This window comes from Egretta garzetta, unplaced genomic scaffold (genome assembly GCF_000687185.1).
Source record: "Egretta garzetta isolate BGI_Z169 unplaced genomic scaffold, ASM68718v1 scaffold68, whole genome shotgun sequence".
NCBI classification, from domain to species: Eukaryota; Metazoa; Chordata; class Aves; order Pelecaniformes; family Ardeidae; genus Egretta; species Egretta garzetta.
The window spans coordinates 1,133,647-1,150,395 of record NW_009260774.1 but is presented as its reverse complement, the minus strand read 5'-3'; positions in this window follow the sequence as shown (position 1 = coordinate 1,150,395).

Below are 16,749 nucleotides of genomic sequence, written 5' to 3'. Positions count from 1 at the left end.
AATGCAAACTCTGGTCTTAGGCTGCTTCTCTACACAGTTTGCTCTATTTTGATTACAGAGAGGTATTCCTATGTGAACCAGAAAAAAAGCCTTCAGTAGCAGTAAATATTAATTCATGGTTAAGTGTGTTAATACCTAAATGTTGAAATGTTAAAGGATATCTCTAGTTGGACTAATTTAGGGCAATCTGAGAAGGACATTTAAGTTGGATAGTATGAATTCTTCAAAGTGAGTATCCGCCTGTTTTGATTACTATGATGGAAACTTTGACAAGTAGCTTAAACTAGATATCTAATGTGTAAATAGCTAAATATGAGTGATGGATGGAGTACAGCTGGGAAGTCAGCTTTTTTCTAAAGAATTTTTTGACTCCTTTTCTTGCCTTTTTTAGTTACCAGGGAAGCTGAGAGTGTATTGTAGACAGAGCTGCTTGAAAGAAAAAAGAAAATATTCTTCTTAAAAGGAACAGTTTTATCTGCTCTTTTCACTAAAAAAAACTAACAGTGGGTTTAGAATTTCCTTTTTTACTTTTTTTTTTTCATTATGATTTAAGCCTTTCACCACATACTGGTTTCTTTAATTTTATTTGTTTCACAATAAATTAAAATATTTTAAGTTCTCATTGGAAACAGGAACATTTCAGACAAACTAAATCTTTCTTTCCCTCCAACACTTTTCATAGTAACTAAAACACTATGTGATCTTACTGAATAGGAATAAGGTTTGGGATGTGTTCTTGGATAATGAAAGCATCCAGAAGAGGAGACGGAGAGCAAGAAATTTTTAAGCAATAGGATGGCAGTAGAACCCTGGGCTGCAGTTGAGGAGAGCATCAATGGCAGGGAAGGGACTGCCGCGGCTCACTGCAGTGATGTAGTTACTATTTTTGGAGCATTACACATTAGCTACCTAACAGAGATATCAGCATCTGCTCTTCAAAGATTTGATCAATTTAACAGTTCAAGTACATATAATTATTTGTGGAAGAGGGTTGCTGTTGTAATGTTGTTTTTTTAATTTGTGGATTTAGGACTTCTTTTATCTCTCACTCTTTCTAATTCCTTTCCTGCACTGAGGATTAGGATAAATCTTGTTTTAGGGACGTGTGCTGTGAGCCACCATATTATCTGAACCCTTTTCATGTAACTTAGAGGGCAGCAGTGAACTCCTTGATAGAACTTATGGAGGTTTTGGCTCTTCTACTTCTGTTCTAGAAAACTCTGTTTGCCATGGGGTGTTCTTTGGGGGAAGAATGAGAGGTGTTCTGGTTATGATAAAATGTACTCTATCGAATAAATGGGGCTGGCAAAATTTCTGAAGTGTGGTTAGACTCTGGATTCATTTAATGTCCTCTGAAACTTCATTCCATATTTTCTTTCTGCCATCACACATGAAGGACTAGATCCTCAGCTGTTTTAAGTCAATACAGCATCACTGACATCAGCTCTCTGTTACCCAGGATAATATGGGTGTTACAACACTCTGGCACACAGAAACCTAGGCAGTTCGATGGTTTCCAGCCCTGAACTGGCTCACACAGAACCAGCTTAAGCGTCCCTGCACTGGATTCCCCTGTGTCTCTGGTATTACTTCAGGTGCTGAGCCACCTGAATAAGTGAGACTTGTGAGAACAGTCTGTTTGTTGCTTTCCAGACATGGATGTGCTAAAGACAGCGGAGGCATCGGGTGAGCAACCCAGTGGAGTCCAGCAAGGCCAATACTGGACATCAATTGGAGGTGTGAACAGAGTCAGCTTGCTTTCCAGAACTGGGGAGTCTCTTGGATGGTTGGATCAGTGATGCAGGCTCAACATTCAGCTGTGTTCCTCGGCTGCCAAAATCCCCTCAGGCACTAGATTGCTTCTGTGGAACAAATTCAAAAGTGTCCTTTCATAAGGACACAGTACATCCCAAAGCCTATCTAGATGATCTATACAATCTATTCATCTATAATGGAGATTCATCTATTGGTTTGGAAGGGCTAGAGATCCAGCCCAAAGGCTTTGGCTAAAGTTATGTTCACCTTCTTCTCTGGTATTTGAGTTAATGTCATCTTTCTTTTCATAAGCAGAAGCTAGATATTTAACACCCTTGAGAAAATACTTTTCAAATTTCTCACTGAAAGCTTTGCAGAAGAGGACAGAACAGACATTTAAAGAATCAGTTGCCTAAATGTTGGTGTCTCATTTCTATAGGTACTGACAGCCACAGGTGATTGTGCTGCAGCAACCCAGATGGCACTATGCCCTTTTTTGAGTCAACTGAATCAAGTCCTAAGACTACACATTGAACCTGTATTTGACTTGCTGGGCTGGAGCTTCTGCAAGCAGTGGTCAAAGAAGGCAACCCACCAGGGAGGAGTCCAGTGATTCCTGCATAGGACTGGCAGCCACATTGTGTTTGCAGAGGCCCAAGTGTTTAGGAAGAAGTTGATCTGTCAGACGATGAGTAGTGAACAACGTGGACAAACTGGAGAATGCGAACACAGCTGACGCTGCCTCTTAACCTGAGTGTAGGTGACAGCCACAGGTGATTGTGCTGCAGCAACCCAGATGGCACTATGCCCTTTTTTGAGTCAACTGAATCAAGTCCTAAGACTACACATTGAACCTGTATTTGACTTGCTGGGCTGGAGCTTCTGCAAGCAGTGGTCAAAGAAGGCAACCCACCAGGGAGGAGTCCAGTGATTCCTGCATAGGACTGGCAGCCACATTGTGTTTGCAGAGGCCCAAGTGTTTAGGAAGAAGTTGATCTGTCAGACGATGAGTAGTGAACAACGTGGACAAACTGGAGATTGCGAACACAGCTGACGCTGCCTCTTAACCTGAGCGTAGGGAAGAAACACATTGCTTATGAAAACAACAGATAATGTCAAAACAAAAGGTCTCTGACCTTTTTTCTCCTTTTTTCCTCTTGACTTTTTCTGGAAAACATATTAATCCATCCTATTGTGCAGTCCTTCAACTTCCTGAAGGTCTCCCTCTCATACTGCTTCATAAACATAACCACTGTTTGTCAAACTCCTGTAGCTCACTGTTTCTGAGGTGGTGCACAGTGTCTGAAAAAGGTGTAGTAAGAGGCTAAAAGGCATCAAGTGGATCCAAAAGGTGCTATAACCAATACTCAGCAAATTAAAAATTTGATTGCCTTTAATTTGAGAGAAAATCATGTGTTTCCAAGTTTATACTACTTTTGACATGCTAGTTAAGTACTTGAATAAATGTAGCACTTCACATACAAAAACTGCAACCCAAAGGGAGGCAAAACCAATTTAGCTCGGAAAAACCATAGAGAACACTGTTTCTCACTGACTTGGCAAAGAAGCCCTCCCATATCCTCAGAAGAAATGAAAACAGATGAAGAAGTCCTGCATAGTCCATTCTCTATTAGGAAGAAGATCACATTTCTCACATCTGTTACCAACATGGCTGATCTGCTGTGTTCCCATCAGAGGGATAGTCAGGATATCAGTGATTTGAGGGTTTGCCTTTTTAGGAGATATATTTCTCATTTTGTTATGTCTTTCATTAATTTTACAGCAGTTTGATGTTATGAAGGAGCTCCTCCTTTTTTGTCAATAGTACAAGGTCACCCTATCAGAGTAACATAATACATCACCAGCTTGCATGCTTCAGGCATTTTAATAGATTAATTTTGTTCTGGTAAAATTTAGCAATGCATCTTTACTTCATGCTTTTGTGTGGACAGTCAGTCCAATGTTAATGTCAAAAGTAACCACATGTTATGGTGATATATTAGGCTTTAAAAAAATCAGATATTGTAAAGATCTGAAAGTACAATGTCATAATGCTTTAGTTCTGGGAAAGTTTTTTAATTTTATGAGCTATAAATAAGTTGAATGATGGAAACCACCTAAACTTTTTATCCTTTTGCCAACTTGCCAATATGCAGCAAGGAGAGAGACAAACAGGTTGACAGCATCATGTCTGAATGCCATACAGAAGGAAATTCAGGGATGAAACTGAAGGACCACAGCACACCTGTAGCTTCCACAAATGATTTTAAACTGCAGAAACTGCAGCCTAAACCACTTTTGAAATGTAAAAGTTTTTGTCAAATCCAAAGAGCTATCCCTTTGTGGTGAAAGCTTTGGAAGCATTAAGTATATTGAGTCTCCCAAATTTTAGAGATGGAAATTGCCAGAATAAGTCCATATGACTTATGTTCTTGTGAATCTCATATTCTAATAAAGTCTCATTATTTGCTCCTACTTCAATCAAAGGTTTAGAGCACAGAATAATATTTAATCATAACATGTAAGGTAGTGATTAGAAAAGACCTTGACAGGCTTGTATAATAAAGTAGCCAATAGTAAAATCTAATCACTTATAGAAACTACTTCAGGAAAGAAAGAGGTTGTGTAAAATAGATGCAGAAAAACTGGGGGATCACTAAAAAGTAGCTACAACCATAATTTTTTTTGTTTGTATGTTGCATGGGTGAAGACTGAAGGAGTACCAGTGGAGAAACACATCAAGCAAGCTCAGAATGCTGAACATCAGCCATCAGTTAAAGAAAAAACGAAATATTTATATCACACGTCTAAACAGAAGAATATATAGTGGTGAAAAGCCAGGGATGCACCTGGTGATTTTACATTCACCTGAGAAATTGCAAGCAATGAGATGGATCAAACACACAAGAGTTTAAAGGGTAAAAATCTTCTATTTTCTGCTCTGTAGAAACAGTTGCTAAATATTTCAGGATGAATTGTCAGTTAAAAGCTAAATTTGCAATAGGGTATCTTGGGGACTAAAGATTGGTACGCACGTTTCTGGTGGATCACTTGAAAAAATCAGTCTCTTAGAAGAGCAGAAGAACCTTTTTCTGCTCTAATAGGCGTCACAGAAATACACGCCATTAAATTATATACATAGAAGCAGCAATTTGGACAGCTGGTAAGAAAATTTCACCTTGTCTGTGAAAGCTACACAGACCAAAAAAATAAACTGGGAGCAACTGCCACTGAGCAGTGATTTTCATGTAATTTATTAGGTTAATACACAGGGCTTGTTTCTGGTTTTACTGGGACAAAACCCCTGTGTGTCCATTTCAAGGTAAAGAATCATTTGGGCTTTTGGTTCTGAATCGGGACATCATGTAATGGATAAAATGTTGTACTGTTCCAAGTGATTCAAAAAAAGCTGAGATCCTTACTTTGTATCTTAACTTTTGGATGTCAAATGCATTTTTAATTATGATGTTCTTTCTACTATGATTAGCATTGTTAGCAGATGGTTTTGCTCAAGATTCAAGACTATTGGAAACCAATATGTTTCTTAAACTAGCAATGTTTTTCCTCAAAGAGAATTCTGATCTAATTGGCATGTGTATTAAAGGGATTTCCTGTTCTAAATATACTGATTTACTCAACTGTTGTGACTATGTGTAACATATGTCTCCAAAAGCAGAGTATCCTCAATTACCAATGTTCCAGAGTTTATGCTGTGAAAGCTCAAAGATCTCATACAATTTTTAAATTTCATTCTTAACTTCTGAGTTCATTGGGATTTAAGGGCATTTATGACCTTTCATGACATGCTCAATATGTTGCAGGATCAGGCCCTTAAGTATTGCCACAAGAAAGTATTCAGAATATGACTTTCTGGATTTTGTCATTGCGAATGTCATAGAATTGGCTCAACAATCACAAGAAATTCCAAAACATCTGGAAGGCATCACATTTCATACTGATGGTACCTACTAGATTTAGGTAGAAAAGCTCCAGACAGTGTATCTTTTTTTTAATGCTCGCCCTGTTGGAAGGAAGTTGATACACACATAGCTAAGTTCTTAAAAATGTAGAAAATCTTACTAGATCTGAACAAGGGTTTAACAGAAGGATTTAGAAGAGACTGTTATGACAGCCTTGGGCATGTCATAAGTGGGTCAGATTTGATACAGCAGAACAGATAGAAGGTGAAAGAACCAAGATTTGCAGGAGAACTGGAGTTTTAACAAGAAGTATTAAGTGGAATATGAAATACTACATCCATATGCTAGAGAAACCACATGTCGAACAGAAGGAATTGTAGACTATCAAAGCAGTGACTTAAAATTTGTTGGGTTTGGCAAAGCAAGTCATAATCAGTACAATAAACAGAACACTCGAATACTTAAATAACCTTGAAGAAATGTTGTAGCTGCAAACAATATTTTCCTCTCGATTAAAAAAAAAAAAAGTGGCACTAATTCTGTTAGGCAGTATTATATTTTAGGTTTTTTTAAATTTGCGTGTACTCAGAATTACTACATTTTATTTTTATAGAAAATACTACTTTTTTGTGAAAACCCAGAATCACAGAATCACAGAATCGTAAGGGTTGGAAGGGACCTCAGGAGGTCATCTAGTCCAAACCCCCTGCTAAAGCAGGCTCACCTAGAGCATGTTACACAGGACACTACCACTTGTTAAATATTGCATGAAAAATATCTACACTTTGTAGGCAGTAAGTAAGTAGAAACAAGTACAGCTTATGCAGCAGCAAACTGTTGATGAATGGAAGTCCTGTGTGTGTTACCTTACAGTATTATTTCATAAAAAATATCATGCATTATTTACCGAATTGCCTCACTGTGCAATGCTGGAAGCTTTATCCATTCTTTTAGAACTCCTGAAGACACCATATCATCTTCAAAATTCTGTTTCTTTCAGCTGTTACACTATATCACACTAACCAAGATGCTACCTGGAGTCAGAAGTTTAAACTGATTCTTTCATTTTTGCTCGAATGTAAACTGAAGCAAACGCCATTTATAGATTTCAGACGGATGTTGTAAAACACCAGAGCTTACGTAAAAAGTTTCCACAATGTCTCATCATTTACACTAGCAGCATATGACTCTAGGAATTATTACTAGTATTTACAGGCAGATATTACCTCTGAGCCATAGGACAGCAGTCCTCCAAGCTACATGTAGGATGTATCATACATCGCTGAAGCCAATAACTTCTTGAGAAATCATATATTGGAGATGTTCTTTTTTTTTTTTTTTTGTCTTGTGAGGAATCTAATGCTCAGGCTGCAGCAATTTACGTTTGCTAAACTTGACATGTGTTTTAGCTACCTTTCTGTATGCTAAGATAACAAATCACGCATGAATTGGTCAACAAGAACACACCTATAAACAAATAATGTGCAGCAAACAGTTTTTCATTAATCATTCCCAGAAAATAGCAGTGACAGTCTGAAAAAAGGAGTTGCTGATGGAATTGTAACATTTCTTCCAGTTTCCCAGAGATGGGAGCACTGGGTCTCAACTCCAAAGGTCCAGGACATCTCTGTTATACCACATCAGACAACAAAGTGTCCCAAACGGGAAGGTGTTGATTGTGATCCAGCCTTTGCTTTCAGCTAGAATATACAGACCCACATTGTGAATTATTTGGTTTGGAATGGCCAGAATACGTGGACTTCCTCACTGAAGGGATATGTCCCTCAAAGAAAAGGAATGTGATCTCTGCTGTAAGATCCTCCCAGGAAGCCTAATTCATCTCTGAACATTAGGATTCATGACAGACTGAAGATGAAATGCCTGAAATGCATTTCATGTGATTTATAAGAAACTTGGACATTAAAAAATATTGTTTCTGTTTGTCAGACACTGTTTCAAGGCATTTTATTATGAAGTAGTCCCATCACACACAGCAACCTTCTGCAGCATGGGAGAAAACCTATGTGTTTGTGCACTTGTTCTTAAGTGTGGGTTATCAGTGAAGCAGCAGTGATCCATGCAGTTGTATTTGAAAGGAGAGGGGGCAGATACAGGGTGGATTCTCAAGGCAGGATTTCATTGTGAAAACAGGTCTCTGTACAAATGTTAGCCATTCAGATGTGATCTGCAGGACTAGCTGTACTTACAGGGAGGGTGGGTATGTACAAGCAATGGCTTGGCACGGTGCTTGCACCCCCACCTGCTTTAACCAAACAGTGACAGTCCATAGCTCTAAGGCCTTCTGTGATGGTTGCCCCAGCCACCTACTCTGTGCAATTAAAGAATGACATTTTTGAGCAATTTTCTGTTGAAGTAGACATGCAATCCTTTCAACAAACTTAGATGTTTTACTGTTGCCTTTTCCTCACCTACTTCCAGGCAGAAACCTCAGTGGCACCCTCTGCTAGGGCTTCATCTGGATTTCTAACCCACACAAAGGCATCAGCAAATGTTCTGTGGGGAAGACCTCTGCTCTGCCCCATTCCTCCGTCCAGGGGTGGAGGGCATCCCTCATTCCCCTCAAGTAAAAGGCAGAGAAAGAGGGACAGAGCTGCATTTAGGTATAGGGAAGTGGGAAGGAAGACAAGAGGCAGAAGAAAGAGTTTCATGTCTAAGCCTAAACCATTTTGAATGAGATTAAGGTTTCTGTTCAATGACTGGAGCACAGCTTTTTCTTCCCAAATTAAAACTGGCAAGTGTGTAATGAAGACTGATTGCATATTTTGCATGTTAAAAATATTTAGTTTTACTTACACCCTAGAATCAAGAATTTTTTTATACTGATTTGGGGATATTTAAGAGTGATGCCTATTTAATAGGAGTGATTTTTAATGGATTCAAAGTGCCAGTCAGTGGCTGCAAAGAAATTCCCTGAGCCTCTTTATTTTCTTCTTTGCAACAACATAATAGACTTGGCTTGCTTCAGCTATCATTAATGGTAGTACCATTGCTAGAAGGGGATGATTAAGAACTCCTTAAAAGAAAGAAAACTCCTGCAATCCTATTCCTTATTACATTACCAGACAGTTTAAGCCTGTAAAACTACTTTAAAGTATATGAAGTTGGTTTGAGGGGTTGCACTTCCCAAAAGTTAGATCCTTTTTTAGCCAGGCTGCCCTGAAAACCTCTTCTGTTTCTTGATCCCTAGACCAAAGGCCAAATGACAGCATAACTTGCAGCAGGCTGTGAAGGCACAAGCTCATTCCTGCCTCCTGCTTCTTTGTGGAATGGCCCATTTCTGGGACCCAAAGGTACAGATGGTATAGATACAAACAAATACATTTTTTGGTATCCAGTATCATGCCCACTCATATACTGGGAAATTCCCAGCTTTCCATCACCTTATCACTTTTTATCAGTGCAAGGAAGACTGAATCCAAAGCCAAACTCAACCTTGAAATGTCTGGTTAATTTTTGCTGGGCTGTAAAGACCCACAAAACTCATCTGGAAATTCATCTGAAAGTTTGAGCCAGACAATGAAGCCAAAGACTAAAGGAACATTCAGCATGGTGAATTGATAAGGGTGTTAAAATGGAAGCTCTTCCTCAGTTTATCCATTCTGGGGTCACTTATGTTTTCTGTAGGGTTTTAAATGCTAGCCTGTTGCTGGCTTTTAGCCAGGCTTATTACTGGTGCCAGAGAGACTCATCATTTTATCAGGCTTGCCTTTGTTACATGAACATTTAATTGTTTGTGGGATATTCTTAGAACACAGAAATGATAGATCTTTCTGGCATTCAAATGAATTCATTCATGTGATTTATTTGTTTTCCCTAATAACACAAGAGGTTTCAGATGAATATTTATTTGGAAGGGCTTAGTATATAGAGAAATGTGAAGAAAAACAAATGTTTTTGTTCCATTCAGATTAGCTGGCTGTAGCTCACATGGAGAATACACAGCCCATGTAGATGCAGAAGAAAAGCCAGTATAAATGTTTGTTTCACAGAATTCAATAAGAACTGCTAGAGGCGTAACTTGTTTCTGGGGAAAACTGCTTGAGATCTGTCTTCAGTGTTAGCCACATAGCTTATCTTTTTTTCAGACTGGGTGTCTTCCTTCGACATTAGTACCTAGAGGCTCTGAACATAAGCAGAACATAGGCAGAGTAAGTAAGTGTACTGTTGCGTGTTCACTCTTAAGAAAGGAAAGGAGTATCATTTCCATTTTTTTTTGAGAGAAAGAAGGCTCAGAAGGCTGTATGGAGATGGCCCACATACCTGCCTTAGGGACTACAGTGCCATGGTGTTTACATTAAAGACGGCAATGACTAACTCAAACTTTCTACCTCCAGGGCATCACAGTTGGATTCCTATGCAGGTGGGGAGAAAGAGATGAGAGAGAAATAACACAGCAAGGCAAAATAATCTAGGCCCCTATAATTCCTGTAATCCAGTCCATCTAATTTAGCTGTTAGGATTTCTCTCCATTGGATATGTAGGCAGCACTGATTGATGGCCTTGATGAGAAGATAGTTTCATACAGTTGCTGCTGTCCTGAAAGAAGATGTCACCCTGGTAGTGGTGACAACTAAAGGATCACAGGTGACAACCTGTGATCATTAAAGTGGCTGATTGTTGTAGAGGCAGTGCAGCAAATTGCCCGATATCATGCAGTCAAGCCAATGACCTGATAGAAGGTCATCTTGTGATCTCCTAAATCTGGCTGCCTAATTGTCGCAACAAGAACCAGCACAGATCTAAATGACAGGTGCTGCACAGCCTGTGGACATATCCTGTGATGTGGGAGACTGTGCCACATTGCTAGCGTAAATTATGGAGATAGGAAAGGAAAGAGGATGATGCATCCCTCTTCTTTACTGTATATCTGCACCTGACCTTATGGTAATTTTATCTCGGCATAATGTTGAAATGCAGTAATAGAGCATATGAAGGCTCAACGCTACAGATTCCTTCAGTATAAAAAGTTCTTCTGGTTTAGTTCTTCTTTTATTTTTCAAGAGTTCAGATACAGACTGCTATCATGAAAGTGAAATGTCAGGTTTACTTTTAAAAATCCACTTCTAAATCTCACATTTGTAGATAGGAAAACACCAGTATGGCTTGCAACTGCAAAATATAACATCATCAAGGTTTAATGAATTTTCAGCAAAGAAAATAAATTCAATCTTCCCATATTAATAAAGCTGAAAAGGTTCATCTGGACTTCAAATTAATGTTATTTCAACAATATCAGAATGAAATATGCCTATGTTTTCATACCTTTTTTTTAAAAAAAAAAATTATGTTCCACAACATTTTTTAACAATTTAATAGTTTTGTCTGTTGAGGACAGAAATTCCATTTATGACTAGCTCTAGTTGTTGAGGAAAGCTGGAAAAAATGGTTGTGGCAGGCTCAAAAACCAGAAGACCAATAAAAAGAAACAAAAAAATGTAGTATTTCTTAATAGTTGGATTTTATACCAATGCCATGAATGTTGGTGGCCTGACACTGTGGTTTGGCAGGCCTGCATTCATTCAAATCCTAAATATTTTCCAGCTCAGTTGTGCTCTCAGACATTTGTGCATATGAACAATTTGCATATGAACAAGGCATCTGTGCAGAGATCAGCCCATTTGTTCCTAGCCATAGTTATTCATTATTGATTATTATTCAGCCACACATTGTAGAAATTGTACTGTTTCAGAAATGCCATACAAACAGGGCTTAACCAGTCCCCAAACCAAACCTCAAATACTTGTTGTGATAAAATCTGTAACTTTTCCATTGCTTTATAATCACAGGTCTTGAAGAGCTCCACAGCAAAGAGGCATGATTGTCACAGGAATGGGGAACTGAGGCACAGGGCAGCAAGGTGACTCTTCTGAGGTACTGCAGTAGGTCCGTGACAGCCTCCTGCACCCCTTCAGTTGCACACCTCGGCCTTTCTTGGCTTCTAAGGATGCTCAGTTCTTGTGGTAGTGTTAAAGCACTGAAATGCTTTCATCGCCATTTTTTTTGGACATATTGTTCTGTGTGCTTGTCCAAAATGGGTAGCTATTGACTTACACTCCTAGACTCACATGGGAAAGATTAATTTCCAAGCTGTGATTTTTCACAATCAAAATGTTCTTTGAGTAATAGAGTAGTAGAAATAGCTGTTAATACAGTGCATATACTAAGGAGAAAAATTTAATTTACCTAAGACTTTCTTGTAATATAGACAGAACTCTTCTTATTCTGACCTATATACTGAAATTTATTATTGTTTCCCTATTTTGACTCCTGTATTTTCTGACTCTTAGTTCTTCTGTACTGTCCTGGTTGATATCAGAACATTTGAGTTATACGTAATTTCATTTAATCTAAAATTTGAGATTGTCTCCCTATGAACCAATCACAATTAGAATTGTTACTATTTATAGCCTACAATTATACCTGTGTGTGATCAGGCTAAAAAGTCACATCTGTGACTTTTAATGTTTTCTGCGTATATACTGTTAACTTCTAAGAAATCCCAGTCAAGACATGTCTTATCAAACAATGTAGAAAGAACTATTATTATAATAGGTTTTCATAAATACTTGTTTTACAAGTTCTTATATACATTTCTAAGCAAGTGTTGGAATAAAGCAATGTAAAATGAAGGCTAAATTTTGCTGACCTTAGACTGAATAAGAACTGAAATTACCCCTTCACATCAGACCTGCTACATCAATGCACTTCTGAAGAGATGACAGCTGAAAGAGATTTGAGAAGGGTTCTGCATGCTGTCACTTAGACATTAGGGCTAATCTTTTCAGACTATTGGCAAAATGAGTTGGCCACAATCAGGTTGAGGTTTAAAATTTACATAATTCATTATACAGTTGTCTCATGGTTTGGACTTGGTTGAGAAGAGCAAGTAGGCACCATTGAAAAAAAATTGATATCTTTAATTGCAGTCTGCCAGGAGACCCTTAAAATCAAAATCTGGCTTTCCAAGTGACAGAATTCATATGGAATCTGGTGAGGGTTTACAATTTTCACATCAGCAATAGTCAGTTTGTTTCCATCAGAGAGGTTAGAAGCTGTCATTTTAATTTTTCTCCGCCTGCTGGTATGTTACAGCATTCGCACCTGCCAGAAAATGTCAGAATGTTTATTCCAAGAATAAAAATGTGGGCACATGTCCGCCTCCCAAAATAAATAGTACAGCAGATATATTCTGTAGCGCCTCCAATACTCACAGGTTGGAGTTAGTCATTCTTCCTGTGAGAGGGTGGCCATCAATCACTGTCAAAGGGAGCCTTGAGTTCGGAGTCAAGAACAGGGGTACTTGGATCAATGGACAAGGAGTACAAGGAGCCTGTAGGGAGAGAGAATATGCCTTTTCATATGTGTAACTGGCAGCACTGTAAGTCCCCAAAGCATCTGGGCTTGAAGAAAAAAAACCCCTGCAGTATGGAGAGTTTGCTGGTTTGCCAAGCAAATCATCTTTCAGTCACAACGTTCTCCTCCCACAAGACTGAAGGGTGAATATTTTCATAATAAAAAGAAATCATTAAATTTTTGTCCCTGCCAATGGAACATATTCAGCAATCATCTGCATAGATTTACTGGAAAAAAGGAAATCTTTGTTCTATTGTGAAGTGGTACCACAATTTTAAGATGGCAAACATGAAAGAAACACCAGAAGTGATATTCAGAGACTAATTCAGTCTGTCAAACTCACTCTTTTCAAATAAGTTCTAATAAACCAGTCTACTTTCAAAATCTTCTTTTTAAGTGATCTGAAACTAAACCAAGACAAGTCATGAATGCTTTACAGGGAATGGTAATATTGTCTTGTATTTAAAGTGCTGGAATAGGAATTGCCTAGATTTCTGGCTCAGTCACAGACTCCTTGGGTGACTCTGGATGAATTATTTAATCTCTCTTTGCTTCAATACTTATAGAGAAGAAAATACTCCCTTTGAACATGTTGCTTTACAAGGCAAGTATTGAGGAGCAGGTAATGTGGCTTGAATTCATCTGACACAGAGAATCCAACAGAGCTTCATTAGCGAGGATCATGCTAGTTTCAGGCTCCCTCTGTAGTCAAGAGCGGGGGGATAAGAAGCTCCTTCAACCCCTAATGTAGACCAGCTATAGTTGGAAGGGCCCTTTGACAGTATGTCTTTTCATGCATTCATGGCAGAAGAAACTCAGGGTGACCACACTCCTCATTTGGCATTTGGCTTAGCTGGTTGGCCAAAAAATTATTCCCCCCACCCCCACTCCAATGCTGATATGACCTCCTCCAGAAGAGCTGGTAACTTCTTTCTTCTTTATGTTTCATGGGTCAAGCTCCATAGCTAGACTGTTTCCCAAGAACCACTGCAGGAAAAAACACCTCCCATACATGACCTTGTCTAAATACAAGAAGACAATGAGACCTTAATGGCCCTGCATCTGCAGCTCTCACAAATTCAGTGTCTTCAGTTTTTTTTCTGAAATTTATTTTATGATATATCTGAAGCAATCTTTTGGTCAAAGTTCTGCCTGTAACAATCTCTTGACTTTCTGAACCGCACCTTAGATGATGAGTTGAAAACAAACAGGAACCCTTTGGCTGCCAAACAGCTACTGATTCACACAGCATCTAAGTCCTCATTTTTTCTAAAAAAAAATAAATTGTTTTTGAAACAACAAGGCTTACAAGAGGCTGAAATATTGTGACCAAAGCATAATGGCAATCTAAGAACAGATGGGAAGCTGTGGCACAGAACATAATTGCACTCATACTATTTATGTATTTTATTATGCTGGACTAAAGAGAATGGAAAAAAAAAACCCAACCATCAAATATTCTGTTTGCAAATGAGGGCCTGGGGAGGTGCACCCATGAAATGTGTAGTGTTTTCACAAAAAGAAACTATTTCAGCAAAAGAGATGGAAGATACCTAGCACCCTTGGTCAGGACACTCTCTGGAGAAGTAGGAGAATTTGGATCAAATCCCTGATGGGGCTGCAAACCAGAGGAATTTAGACCATGACCCTCACATCACAGCCAACATTCCAAGACCATCCTGTTTTTCTGCTCCAGTCCCATGAACCTTGGTGAATCTTGACCCAAATTTGTATTTGTATCAATTTTTCTGCACCCTCCACACCCCTGGAAGCTCCCAAATATAAGAAATCATCAGGCTCTCTAAGAACAGATAGAAGTAGGATAACAAAGCAGAATTGTCCATTTTCTTGCAATGTGAACCACAGTCAGAAAATGTATTGTCTTCCACTCTTCCTTATGCCTGTTTATTGAGTGCCTTCCATTTTATTAGATATAGTTTTATATAGATACAGTGATATCTGAGCAGGACAACCAGAAATAGCTTATTTGGAAAAAAAGCCCCAGCATTTATTTGATTTTTAGCCTTCTTAAATGCAGGTGAGGATAAATACCTGCATCACAAACCACAGAGTTTTGCAAGTCTCTGGCAAATGCTTGCTGGCCTCCAAAATCTCTGAATTTAGCATTTATTTCTCAGCAATTAAGTGTAACCAAGGAGACACACATTCCCAGACAGAATATCTTTAAGTAGCATAGGCTCCTAGACATGGATAAGAGTAGAGAATTTCTTGCTTGTAAACTCTGAATTAATGTTCCTGTGAATGTGTTCTTAGAAACAAACATCTTGCAGATGAAACCTAGAGGTGGTTGGCAAAGGCACCCATCAGTCGAAATCTGACAACTATTTGGTCATATCTTTAAAGACAGCCTTATTAGCTTCATCCTAAGAAAGTTCAATGAAATCTTTGAATTTCTTTAAGAAATTCCACATGACAGGAATTTCAATTCACAGAAGACTCTTGACGCTATGGGCTAGTTAAAAGGCTTTGATTTTTGTCTTTCTCCTAGTTGCTCCTAGCAAAATAAAGAATCAGTCTCCCATAGTTCTTGGCACTTTGTAGTGCAAAAGACCATCCATGAAATGTTCTGATATGATGTCAAGAATGATGTGAAGTTTCTGGACAAAATGAGAGCAGATGACAAGCTGAGGTAAGTAGCAAAGACTCCTGAGCTTAGTTGATATATACCCTTGGCAGTGACATACAGGTTTGAAGTTTTTGTGCTTTTTTTTTCCTTTTTTTTACTTCAGTCATCTAACAGGGAAACAGCTTGATCTTTTGAAATTAAATTAGACAAGCTGTTAATGAGGACTAATTGCTTTGCATAATTTAAAGTATGTAGAGAGAGCTCCCTTGATCTGTGCAAGCTGTACTTGGGTTAGCTCTGGGGCTGAAGACAAAAGATATCTCCATTCACCATTCTCCTAAGCTGTAACCAGACTGAGAGCCCAGATGCCCTTGAGAAAGTTATAGCAACCCAGAAATATTCATCACTGCTCTTCTATTCTGCCCTGTCATATAGCTTAGCTGTGCTCTCATGCTTTACTCAGGAGGGAATTTGACTGTCCTCTCCACCTAGTGCAAGGTTCTCACTTCATTAACAGAGACCCTTTCTGTGCTGTGCTGGAGAAAATCTTGTTACCTCGTGATAGCCAGGAGCCAGAATCTGCCCTGGAAGTTTTACAGTTCAGGAGGTGTGTTTGGGGAAAGGAGGCAGAGACTTCAGGAAGAGGAATGAGGGTGAAGCTCGCATTGCCCAGCGCAGGCTACGTTAGGCACCCATTTAAAGGAGAGGGCCCCCAGCAGCATGAGCAAAGCTAAGTCAGGGTGACTGAGGTCTTGCCTTCTATCAATGTGGTGGCACGTTCCCACGTTCCCTTCCCTGCACTAACCCTGTGGCCAAACATCAAGTCTCTTCAGGGAGCTTATCCAAAACAGAAAACTAATATGGTTTTTCCACTGGATTAATTTTTGGCTGAACCAGCTCACCACCTACCCGACAGGAGGGAGAAAGAACAGGAATGTACAGCTGGAGGTGGAGGTGGGACTTGCCACACTGCTGACTTAGATTAGCTTAAAATGCTGTTGAACTGCACTCTTGAGGGCGATTCACAGCCTAGTTCCTCTATATAAAAGTAAAGGAGTCACTGGAGAGCAGTAGATCCTGCATAAGGCGAATCAGAGCACCTAAGCTAACTGC